The sequence below is a fragment of the Magallana gigas genome, chromosome 6, assembly GCF_963853765.1.
Source record: "Magallana gigas chromosome 6, xbMagGiga1.1, whole genome shotgun sequence".
NCBI lineage: Eukaryota > Metazoa > Mollusca > Bivalvia > Ostreida > Ostreidae > Magallana > Magallana gigas.
Window position 1 is genome coordinate 55,873,865 of NC_088858.1, and position 11,688 is coordinate 55,885,552.

Consider the following 11,688-nt stretch of genomic DNA (forward strand, 5'->3'; position numbering starts at 1 on the left):
TATTCGGCCTGAAAAGCTAAAACTTGTGTGGAGGCATCCTCAGGTAGTGTAGATTCAAGTTTGTTCAAATCATGGTCCCCGGGGGTAGGGAGGGGCCACAAGAAGGGGATCAAGTTTTACATAGGAATATATAGAGAAAATCTTTAAAAATCTTCTTCTCAAAAAACTATTAGGCCAGAAAAGCTCAAATTAAAATGGGAGCATCCACAGGTAGTGTAAATTCAAGCTCGTTCAAACCATGGTCCCCGGGGGTAGGGTGGGGCAACAATTGGGGGATCAAGTTTTACATAGGAATATATAAACAAATCTTTAAAAATCTTCTTCTCAAAAACTATTAGGCCAGGAAAGCTCAAATTTGAGTGGAAGCATCCTCAGATAGTGTAAATTCAAGTTCGTTCAAATCATGGTCCCCGGGGGTAGGGTTGGGCCACAATAGGGGGGTGAATTTTTACATAGGAATATTTTAAAAAAAAATCTTTTAAAATCTTCTTCTCAAAAACTATTAGGCCAGAAAAGCTCAAATTATTATGGAATCATGTTCAGGTAGTGTAGATTCAAGCTCGTTCAAATCATGGTCCCCGGGGGTAGGGTGGGGCCAAAATGGGGGGGATCAAGTTTTACATAGGAATATGTAGAGAAAATCTATAAAAATCTTCTCAAAAACAATTAGGCCAGAAAAGATTAAATTAGAAATGGAAGCATCTTCTGGTAGTGTAGATTCAAGTTTGTTCAAATCATGGTCCCCGGGGTAGGGAGGGGCCACAAGAAGGGGATCAAGTTTTACATAGGAATATATAGAGAAAATCTTTAAAAATCTTCTTCTCAAAAACTATTAGGCCAGAAAAGCTCAAATTAAAATGGGAGCATCCACAGGTAGTGTAAATTCAAATTTGTTCAAATCATGGTCCCCGGTGGTAGGGTGGGGCAACAATTGGGGGATCAAGTTTTACATAGGAATATATAGAGAAAATCTTTAAAAATCTTCTTCTCAAAACCTATTAGGCCAGGAAAGCTCAAATTTGAGTGGAAGCATCCTCAGATAGTGTAAATTCAAGTTCGTTCAAATCATGGTCCACGGGGGTAGGGTTGGGCCACAATAGGGGGATCAAGTTTTACATAGGAATATATAGAGAAAATCTTTTAAAATCTTCTTCTCAAAAACTATTAGGCCAGAAAAGCTCAAATTATAATGGAATCATGTTCAGGTAGTGTAGATTCAAGATCGTTCAAATCATGGTCCCCGGGGGTAGGGTGGGGCCAAAATGGGGGGATCAAGTTTTACATAGGAATATATAGAGAAAATCTTTAAAAATCTTCTTCTCAAATACTACTAGGCCAGGAAAGCTCACATTTGAGTGGAAGCATCCTCAGATAGTGTAAATTCAAGTTCGTTCAAATCATGGTCCACGGGGGTAGGGTTGGGCCACAATGAGGGGATCAAGTTTTACATAGGAATATATAGAGAAAATCTTTAAAAATCTTCTTCTCAAAAACTATTAGGCCAGAAAAGCTCAAATTATAATGGAATCATGTTCAGGTAGTGTAGATTCAAGCTCGTTCAAATCATGGTCCCCGGGGGTAGGGTGGGGCCAAAATGGGGGGATCAAGTTTTACATAGGAATATGTAGAGAAAATCTATAAAAATCTTCTTCTCAAAAACAATTAGGCCAGAAAAGATTAAATTAGAAATGGAAGCATCCTCTGGTAGTGTAGATTCAAGTCTGTTCAAATCATAGTTCTAGGGGGTAGGGTGGGGCCCCAATAGGGGATCAAGTTTTAGATAGGAATATATATTAAAAATCTCCTTCTCAAAAACTATTAGGCCAGGAAAGCTCAAATTTGAATGGAAGCATCTTCAGGTAGTTTAGATTCAAGTTTGTTCAAATCATAGTCCCTGGGGGTAGGGTTGGGCCACAATTGGGGGATCAAGTTTTACATAGGAATATATAGAGAAAATCTTTGAAAATCTTCTCAAAAACTATTTTACCAAGAAAGCTCAAATTGGCGGGTAACCATCCTCAGAAAATGTAGATTCAAGTTTGTTCAAATCATGGTCCCTGGGGGTAGGGCGGGGCCACAATGGGGCATTAATTTTTATATAGAGAGAAAATCTTTAAAAATCTTCTTTTCAAAAAGTATTTGGCCAGAAAAACTCAATCTAAATTGGAAGCATCCTCAGGTAGTTTAGATTCAAGTTTGTTCAAATCATAGTCCCCGGGGGTAGGGTGGGGCCACAATGGGGGATCAAGTTTTTCATAGGAATATATAGAGATAACCTTCTTCTCAAAAACTATTGGGCCAGGAATGCTCAAATTTGAGTGGATGCATCCTCAGATAGTGTAGATTCAAGTTTGTTCAGATCATGGTCCCCGGGGGTAGGGTGGGGCCACAATTTGGGGATCAAGTTTTACATAGGAATATAAAGAGAAAATCTTTAAAAATCTTCTTCTCAAAAACTATTTGACCAAGAAAGCTCAAATTGGCGGGTAACCATCCTCAGAAAATGTAGATTCAAGTTTGTTCAAATCATGGTCCCTGGGGGTAGGGCGGGGCCACAATGGGGGATTTTATACATAGAGAAAATCTCTAAAAAATCTTCTTTTCAAAACTATTAGGCCAGGAAAGCCCAAATCTGAGTGGAAACATTTCTAAATCGTATAGATTTAAGTTTGTTAAAATAATAGTTCAGTGTTATGGTGAGTCCACAGTGGGGGATGAATTTTTACATAGGAATATATAGAGAAAATCTTTAAAATCTTCTTTTTAAAGACCATTTGGCCATAAAAGCTTTAACTTGTGTAGAGGCATCCTCGGGTAGTGTAAATTCAAAATCACAGTCCCTAGTGGTAGGGCGGGGCCGTGATGGCGGTTTAAATTTTTACATAGGAATATACAGAGAACATCTTTAAAAATATTCTTGGAAAGTTTTTCGGTCCAAAACTCAGTACTTAGTGTTAAAGCACAGGTTATGCAGATATAAGTTTGATGAAACCATGATACCCTAGATAAAAGTGGGGCCACAAAATGGGGCGGGGGGGGGGGAGTATATAGGAATAGAGAAAAATCTTCTTACAGGTACAACAACAAAAGGGGCTTGGTATTTACCAAAACAAAGAGGTGGATAAAAATTGGCAGATTTTAAATTTTTTTAAAGCAAGATCTACTGTACTTAGCTGTCAAGATATTTTGATACTGTAATGCAAATTTGATCAGAATTAAGGCAATTGTTGCTCAGGTGAGCGATGTGGTCCCTTGGCCTCTTGTTAATTGGTAAAAATTTCCATATCGCCCCCTTTCTTCGTCCTGCTGGGCTGACAATGGAACTTACATGTGTAGAAGGGAAAACATAAACTTTCTTGTTTTATAAATAATGTAATCATATCAAGAACGTCCATCACATCCTGTTTCTCACTGCTTTTTTTTTCGCCTTCATTTTGAATTCATTTATTTGTCACAACGTTTAATCATCGTTTGTCGAGATTGAATGAAACATTGGCACCAAACGCATTTCTTTTTTTTAGTTTAGCTCTCACATTTCAAACATATGTATAAAAAAAAATAAAAAAAAATAGAAAACCCGTTCAGCAGTTAAACGTTCTTAAAAGGATAGGGTACACGTGACCAGATTAAAAATACTTACAATTTATCATACTTTTATAATGTCAAATTTCAACTACTGTCCATAAGTTTGGTATTTCTGTGGTAAGAGAGAAACGAGAAAAATAAAAAAAAATACAGGAAAGACATTAAGATTTGTCTACGACGATTATATTAATTCATATAAATATCATAAACAAATATCAAAACTACCATGTCTTAAACTCCGCCGTATCAGAACAAAGGCAATAGAATGTTTTAAGATTCTAAATAAACAAGGTCCTTCTTAGCCGCAGATTTCATCCAAATTAAAGAAATTCCATTTACTTTTAGATATACAAATACAGCTGTTTTACCGAAAGTATGATCAACAACATATGGTCTATAATCTTTTAGATTTGAATCTGTAAAAATCTGGATTTCTCTGCCAGAGTCATCAAGAAACATCACCTCTTTTAATCAATTCAAATCAAACATAAGTGGATGGTATGGAAACTGTTGTAACTGTTGCGCTTGGCGCTAAATTTCCTAAACAGGTTTGATTTCAGTAAATCAGAATTATTGTGGTATTTATTTGTCTTAGGGTGTCCTTGTGGTATGTTTGCAGTAATATTTTAGTAATATATTATATATATACATATAATTATATGTAATGATATTCTGTAGTCGGAAAATAGCTCCTCGGAGCTAATGTTTATTGTTTGTAAAACCCAACTTTAATAAATTCTATCTTATCTTATCTAGTATCCTGCCTTCATTCTATTGTGTAAATCTGTCTCTTTTGCTATTAACTTATTTGTGATACGTGTATTAGGATCCCATTAGAAATAAGTTTTTTTCACAAAGCCTTTATGGGCTATCCTTCGGTAATATCAATTGAATGTCATATAATCTATATTGTAATAATTGAACAAATTGATCCTTGTGAAGTTGCATAGTGCCGAAATACTGTGGAATTATTTGAATTCGTGGTGGCTCAATTTTCGTGGTATTCGTGGGTAGCCTTCCCCCACAAATTCACAACCTCAACGAAAACAATTTAGAAAGAGTTTCTTACTGAAACTGAAAACCGATGCATCCATGAAATTACATACCCACGAATTCGCAAAAAAACTCACAATCCTCGAAAATTGGTCCCAACGAAATTAGATGATTTTACATTATTGTCTGTTTTTCTATTTGTTAAATCTTTTATATTTTATATGTGTAGCCATGGCATTCCGTCATAGATTTACCTGAATAAAATGAAGTGAAATAAAATAGTCATTTTACTTTTGCAGTTTATACTACTGTTGCTTTAAACTTTGTTCTGGTTCCAAAAAAAATCCTAAGGGTGTCACAAGACTAGAAGGCCTCAAAGCCTTTTAGTCTTAATGTTGCGGATTGCATTGCCATGTATAAGTCCTAAATGCTCAATCACACTCTAAAGCAAGACCAAAATGTTATCTGGCGGCCGCCAGATAAATTATGAATCGATTGCCATATAATTATGGCCGCCAAATAAATAACTGACAGTTGTCGAAATCGCCAGATGATTATATTATTGACGCAAAAACAATTATGTGGCCTGTGGCAGCCGCAGTTCTCTACCTAGCGCTGATAGGCTTTCATAAAAAATTAAGATTATTTCCATAATTTAACGTTTTGACACTAACCAGTCTATAGAAAGTTGTAACAAAATTACTTACACTTATCCCAGGTACCTGATAAATAACATGAAAACCAAGTATCTCAGAATAGTTAATTTGGCGCTTCTGGTCGCGGTGAAGTAAGAGGGGGGGGGGCTACCGCAGGGCCGCCCCGTACAAAAGCAAGCACGCAAAAAGCAAAGCAACAAGCATGAAGCAAACATGCCGTAATCAATAGACAAATGTGACGTAATTATGACGTCATCAATAAGCAAATATGAGGTTATTAAATATCTATAGGCAAATATGACGTAAGCATGCACTGGGTAAACGCAAGTGCATTAACGTTATAATAGATATTTTAACATTACTTAAGCCATATAATATGAACAACCCTGAATTACAAGTAAATAGACAATCATTTAAGCATGTGTATATCCCACATTATGGATTTGAGTGAGGATCAAGTGTCCAATATGACGTCATGAGCGTAGAATATGTGTCGACTCTTCCATTTGTGATACGCCATTTTCACCGCGACATAATCCAGTGTAGCTGTTTCGTGAACCAGTGTACATGTGCAATGTTATAAAAGGAAAACAACAGCAGTATTCACTCTAAAAGATTCACATGAACATAAAATACATGTAATATGTAATTTTATACTTGCCAATAAAGGACAACGACCATGTGCATTCTAACAAGTATGGGTAGTGGGTGGGTGGGATATAAAAGCAAGATTATGTAAACAATTATTTTAGCAAATTTACTACGTCTTACCTAATCCACGATTCTTTTAGAAAAGGGAATATTCTAGAAGGAAATCAACTAGTATAAAATCACCCGTTAAAATCCAACATGATCATTCTCAAAATTGTGCGGCTAATAGTTACTGAGATCAATGCGCATATCTATGACAAGCTCCAATATGCGATATTATGATGAAACAAAACTAGTATTCCATATTTTAAGAGAAAGATAACAAAAAATCTTTATACACATGTATACAGAATATTGATATTTCAAACACAAAACACGTAAACGTTTAATGAATAGTCGCAAATTGTAGACAAAATATATACCTGTTCAGTTTCACTTACAAAGCCTGACTAAAGTGATGTGCATGTAAATACGAAAATCCTGGTATTTTCCGGTTATTTGAATTTCATGTTTACAATGAACAATTGACACATATATTTGTGGAAAAAGAAGTAGTAGAGACATATTAGTATGTTAAGATGTGATCAGCTGTTATTCTAAAAAAAAAATGCTTAATAAATGTAACTATATACAATGGTATTATATGTAGTCGGAATATAGGTCCTCAGAGCTAATGTTTATTGTTTGTAAAACCCGACTTATCTTGTCTAATCTGACCTAGTCTATGGTGTAAATCTGTCTCTTTTGCAATCAACTTTATTGTTATACGTGTACAAGGACCCCACTGGAAATAAGCTTTTTCACAAGCTTTTATGGGCTATCTTTCGTTAATATCATCTGTATAATCATTACATACAATTCACACTTTATTTTATTTTTAATTTAAGCACGATTCTATTTTTACATATATTATTTTACGTACAATATTCTATAAAACGGTTGCTATACATTAACATATGTCAGCAGTCCACTGTCATGCAGTTCTTTAAAGAACATAAAATGTGATTCTGATAATTCTAAAACAAGAGTGAATTGTTTCTAATTGTAATAAATGACGCATAAATGATGGTTTTTTCACTAAAAAGGTAAATAAAATTACTCGTTTACATATCATGTCACATTGTTTATCGCCTAATTCTAACCAGCTGATGGAAAACTTAGCAATAATACATAATAAAATCTATTAAAAAAACTAACAAGTATAAATGTATTCGCATCAATAAAGTTCATGACGTACTAGTATATTGTTACAACCATTTTAACAAAAGCTTGGACTTTGGGTAGATGTGTCAAACAGCAATGTGACGTATGCCTGTTTATTTCATTGCTGGCTACTCAGCCATGGCTCTTTGAAATCAACAAGATTTGTCTGGCCTTTGAGCTAAGACTACGCACTCGGTGCATATTTCGTTTGAAACCGCGTCATTTTTAACTTGTTTTGGCGCAAGAGATAGATAGCTACGTCCAACCAAAACTCCAAGGTCTTGTTAAAATGGTTCTACTTCAAACACGCCGAATGTGTTGTCACGGGTCCTGGGTGATAAAGACAAGTAACGTGAAAGGTTAAGCGAGTTCACACCATGTAAACACCATTAGTTTGTAATGAAAAACTGCAAATTGACTTCTACATTTTTAAACAGTTAACCAAGTGTAGTGACGTGCCTCTCTCTCTCTCTCTTTCTCTCTCTCTCTCTCTCTCTCTCTCTCTCTCTCTCTCTCTCTCCTTTCACAAGAAGGGGAATTTGACAAAATTCTTTGACAAGCTGAAAGAGAAAGGTACCTAAATGCGTTTGTGTAATTTAAAGGCTTTTGAATGTAAAGATGAGCTAAATCTCTGAAGTCATTTTGAAGGTAAATGTTCTAAAGATGGAATGCATGCGAAATTAAACAAAACAAAAGATTCATTAACAACTTTATCAAAACCTGTTAAAACAATAATAATTTTAAACAAAATGAACTTTCAAAACATAAAGCACTTTGTTTTTTAACTGGCTAATTCATCACAACATAAAGCATAATAATAAACAATTATTTACATACGGACATGTATAAATAACAAATGAGACATACATGCACCTGAAATATTTATATATGAGATTTTTATGTTTCCAATATTGTCAGTTAAGCAGTATGACAAGACAGTACAGAATATGTTGGGATAGCCGAAAATACAAATAGCCGAGTGATTGCATAATAATATTACGTTAAACTACCAAGTTAATAATCCTAGTCTCCTTCTAAGAATCAATGATCATATTCAGATAACTTCTTACCCGTTATACACAGACACTTTTTAAAGTTAAATTAAATTGTAATTTTCCCCCATAATTGTACTTATTTTCAGTACAATCGCAACTTCTCGGACCTTTCCGGCAGAGCTCGGGACAAAAAAAACACGAATATAATATATAGACGTCCATGACAACTCCCTGTTTTATAAAACTTGATCTACACAACACATTTTACGACCTGTTGAGATGTGAGCTATACTTTATTAAAGACAAAGATATTCCCTAACATGTACAACTTAGGCGACATAAAAGGCAATCAATCACTATTTTGTCTGTTTATGGAAACCGACAACGACTCCGTTTTATTAAATTTGAACATCCGGTAGTGTTAATAAATGCAATCTGTTTTTCCGAGCTCTGACGGAAAGACCCGAGAAGCTGCGGTTGATTTTCAGATCTGGCCTTATTTGCAGATCACAGCAATGAAAACTTAATAAACCCTGGAAGATTGATGAAGTGGGTTGATAACTCCCAAGGGAACAATTCTTTTGCCGATATATACCACTGATTTGGCAACGGAGAATCTTTTCCTTTCTACAAATATATTTGCTGTTTCATTCACTTCACCTCCTGACCACGATTATTCAGTCTTGTAATAAAGATCAATTTCCAATGATGTTTGAGGATTTTTTGGCCACCTTCTGCATTTGATCCCAATGGCGAGGAAATACATAATTTAATTTGACGCTACAAATGTGATAAAGAACATTATCATATATATATATTAAAAAGGGCCGTACGTAGTTGTAAAGCATGGCACAAAACTTAGCAAAAAAAGTGTGACATTAACAAGATATATATTACAGGAACGTTATATCGTCGCGCTCGTTGATTTTTGTGTTTTCTTCATCAGTTAAATATTTCCGTGATTTTTTCATGTTCCATCAAGTAAAGAAAATTCTTAACGCTTCCCCATCAAGAACGATATGGCTGTTGAGGTCCTGCATTTTGAAATCTTAAATACACTTCAAGAATAGTGTTACGTGGTATATATATTTTACAAATTACATTGCTAAAAAGAAAATGTTTTAACGTATTTATGCTTATTTTGAACGGAAACAGTTTTGTAAGTTTATAATTACCAATTGTAAAATTCATCTTCATTAGAAGTATAGTGATTAAAAGTCTTGAAATTCTAGATGTATAAACTTTTTTAAATATTTTGGATGGTATTTTCCAATGTTTGAAATTTTTTGTATATTGATAAAATTTGCAAGTTTGTCATCGATGCATAATTAATAATGTTGATTTGCAGTAAAATTACAAAAAATTTCAGCAATATATATCAAGTGGGAAAGTATCAGCACGTAAATAATTTACATAGAAGTGAACACAAAAATTTGTAAAATGATCATCACAACTACAGTGACATGGAGGTGTAAATATTATTCCCCGTATTTTTGCCACATTTAAACTCAATCAAATTCGTTTTTAATTACATAATAAAATATGCAGCATTTTCAATATCAAAGTGTCAATTTCAGTAGAATAGCACCATACGATGCGTAGTAGATTGCATTTCTGGGAATGTCGATTTTTGTTTTCCCTACACACTGTAAGGAAACGTATTTTTTCTCCAATGTCGCCACCCTCATATCCGTCATGAATCACCAAAGAATGCATTTTATTGCTTAAATATTGACGATGATGCTTTCTTTAAAAAAAATAGGAAGATATCACAGTATCTATTTTAATCACAAAGATTAGAATGTATCAAATGCATTGTATTTTAGAAACAATTATGTCTGAGCCTCTTTTTATATAAAGTAAAACTTTACCACGCAGTCTAAATAAAAAGTTCGATCACTGGAAATATAATCAAAATTTTTTGTCAAATTCACTGCATTTTAGCAACCATTTGTCTCAGTCCCTTTTATACAAATAAAAGCTTACCACACAATCTAAATAGATATTCTAAAAAGTTAGAAACATGTAATTAAAAAAACAATCACAATTTCTTTGCCTCTTGCTGTGTTTCTTAAAAATGGTATCACTTGAAATATTATGATGCAATGATCAAGTGTTTTGTTTTAACTGTAAATTAAACTTTCTGTTAATGTTAATTTTCGACAATAATGTAATAAATGTGAACCTCTGCATTTATGAAGATTAATGAAACTCCAATGTAAAATAGTTCTTTGAAGAAATAAGAAACGATGCAACATGCAACTGTTTCCTATACAGATATAATGCGTATCAGAATTATTTAAATTTAAAAGTAATTGATGCATAAAAATCATTTATTCACAACAAAACATTGAAAATGTATAAGCTTACGTTTAAATATATGATTACAGCATGGATAAGAATGAATGAGATAACAGAAGCTCAGGTAAAGTTAAGTCCCTACTCAATTAATCTTTTTTTTCTTAGGTCATTAGTTTGATAGATTATTTTATTAAAAAATCCAAAATAAATGACTTCTTAACTATTTACTTTTCTTATCAGAATCTATAAATATATATTCCTTTTTATATACTAATAACACCTTTTAAGCCAATTTCATTTTTTGCAACTTTAAATACATTTTTTACACGTTTTTTTAAAAATAAACATTTAGATCAAGTATTATGCGAAAAACACATTACATATGTAATTATTATTGAAAACTAATAAAAAAAAATTTTAAGGGAAACAATACCAAATAAGAAAGTAAAAACAATTACAAAATTTGATATCTTAATATATGTTGGTAATTTGATTATTAACTGTCTTACTATTTTCATAAAAATTTAGATTTATATATGTTGAACTTGGAAAGCTAAAACAAACACAGGAGTTAACACGCTTTTATTCAACAAGCAAGTACCTCGATATATGAGGAAGCATCACTACATACTGAAAGACAACATATTAGTAAACTGATATAATTTTGGAATAGCTGTAACACCAGACGCTGTATTGTGCACTCTTACGATACGAATTTTCTCTCAGAAACAATTCAAGTCCTGTATATTCAACTAAATAATTCCTTGTTGTATTGAAACAAAATTGACATTTTGAAGTTCAACGTAAATGTTACAAGCTTTGGGGGTATAGGGTGTTTGTAATGATCAAATAATTGAAATAATGAGTGTAGTATCTTTTAAATTGCTCATTTATCTGATCTTGTTTACCTCAGATTATGATAAATGACATGGGAAAATTTAGATATTACTAATTGTGCTGAAGCAAAGCATATCGGTTAACAATTGCTGACGGAAAACAGTCAAAATAATGTATTTGTAACATACATACTAATTATGGTACAAAACTGAATAGATAATTTATCTGAAATCGATTTTCGATTTGGCCTCTAATTTGTTTCATGTGTAGCAAGTCGTGTATGAATTGATTTCTTATTAAATAATACAACTCTTGTTTCTAACCGTTATTTCTAATTTGTAATATAAAATGTACTCCCTCTCACGATTTATTGATCTTGAAGCAAGTTGAAGAGTTTAATTTTTAGCTAGTTTGTAAAACTTCAGAGTTGAAATTAAACACTTTTATATAACCATTAATTATTGACT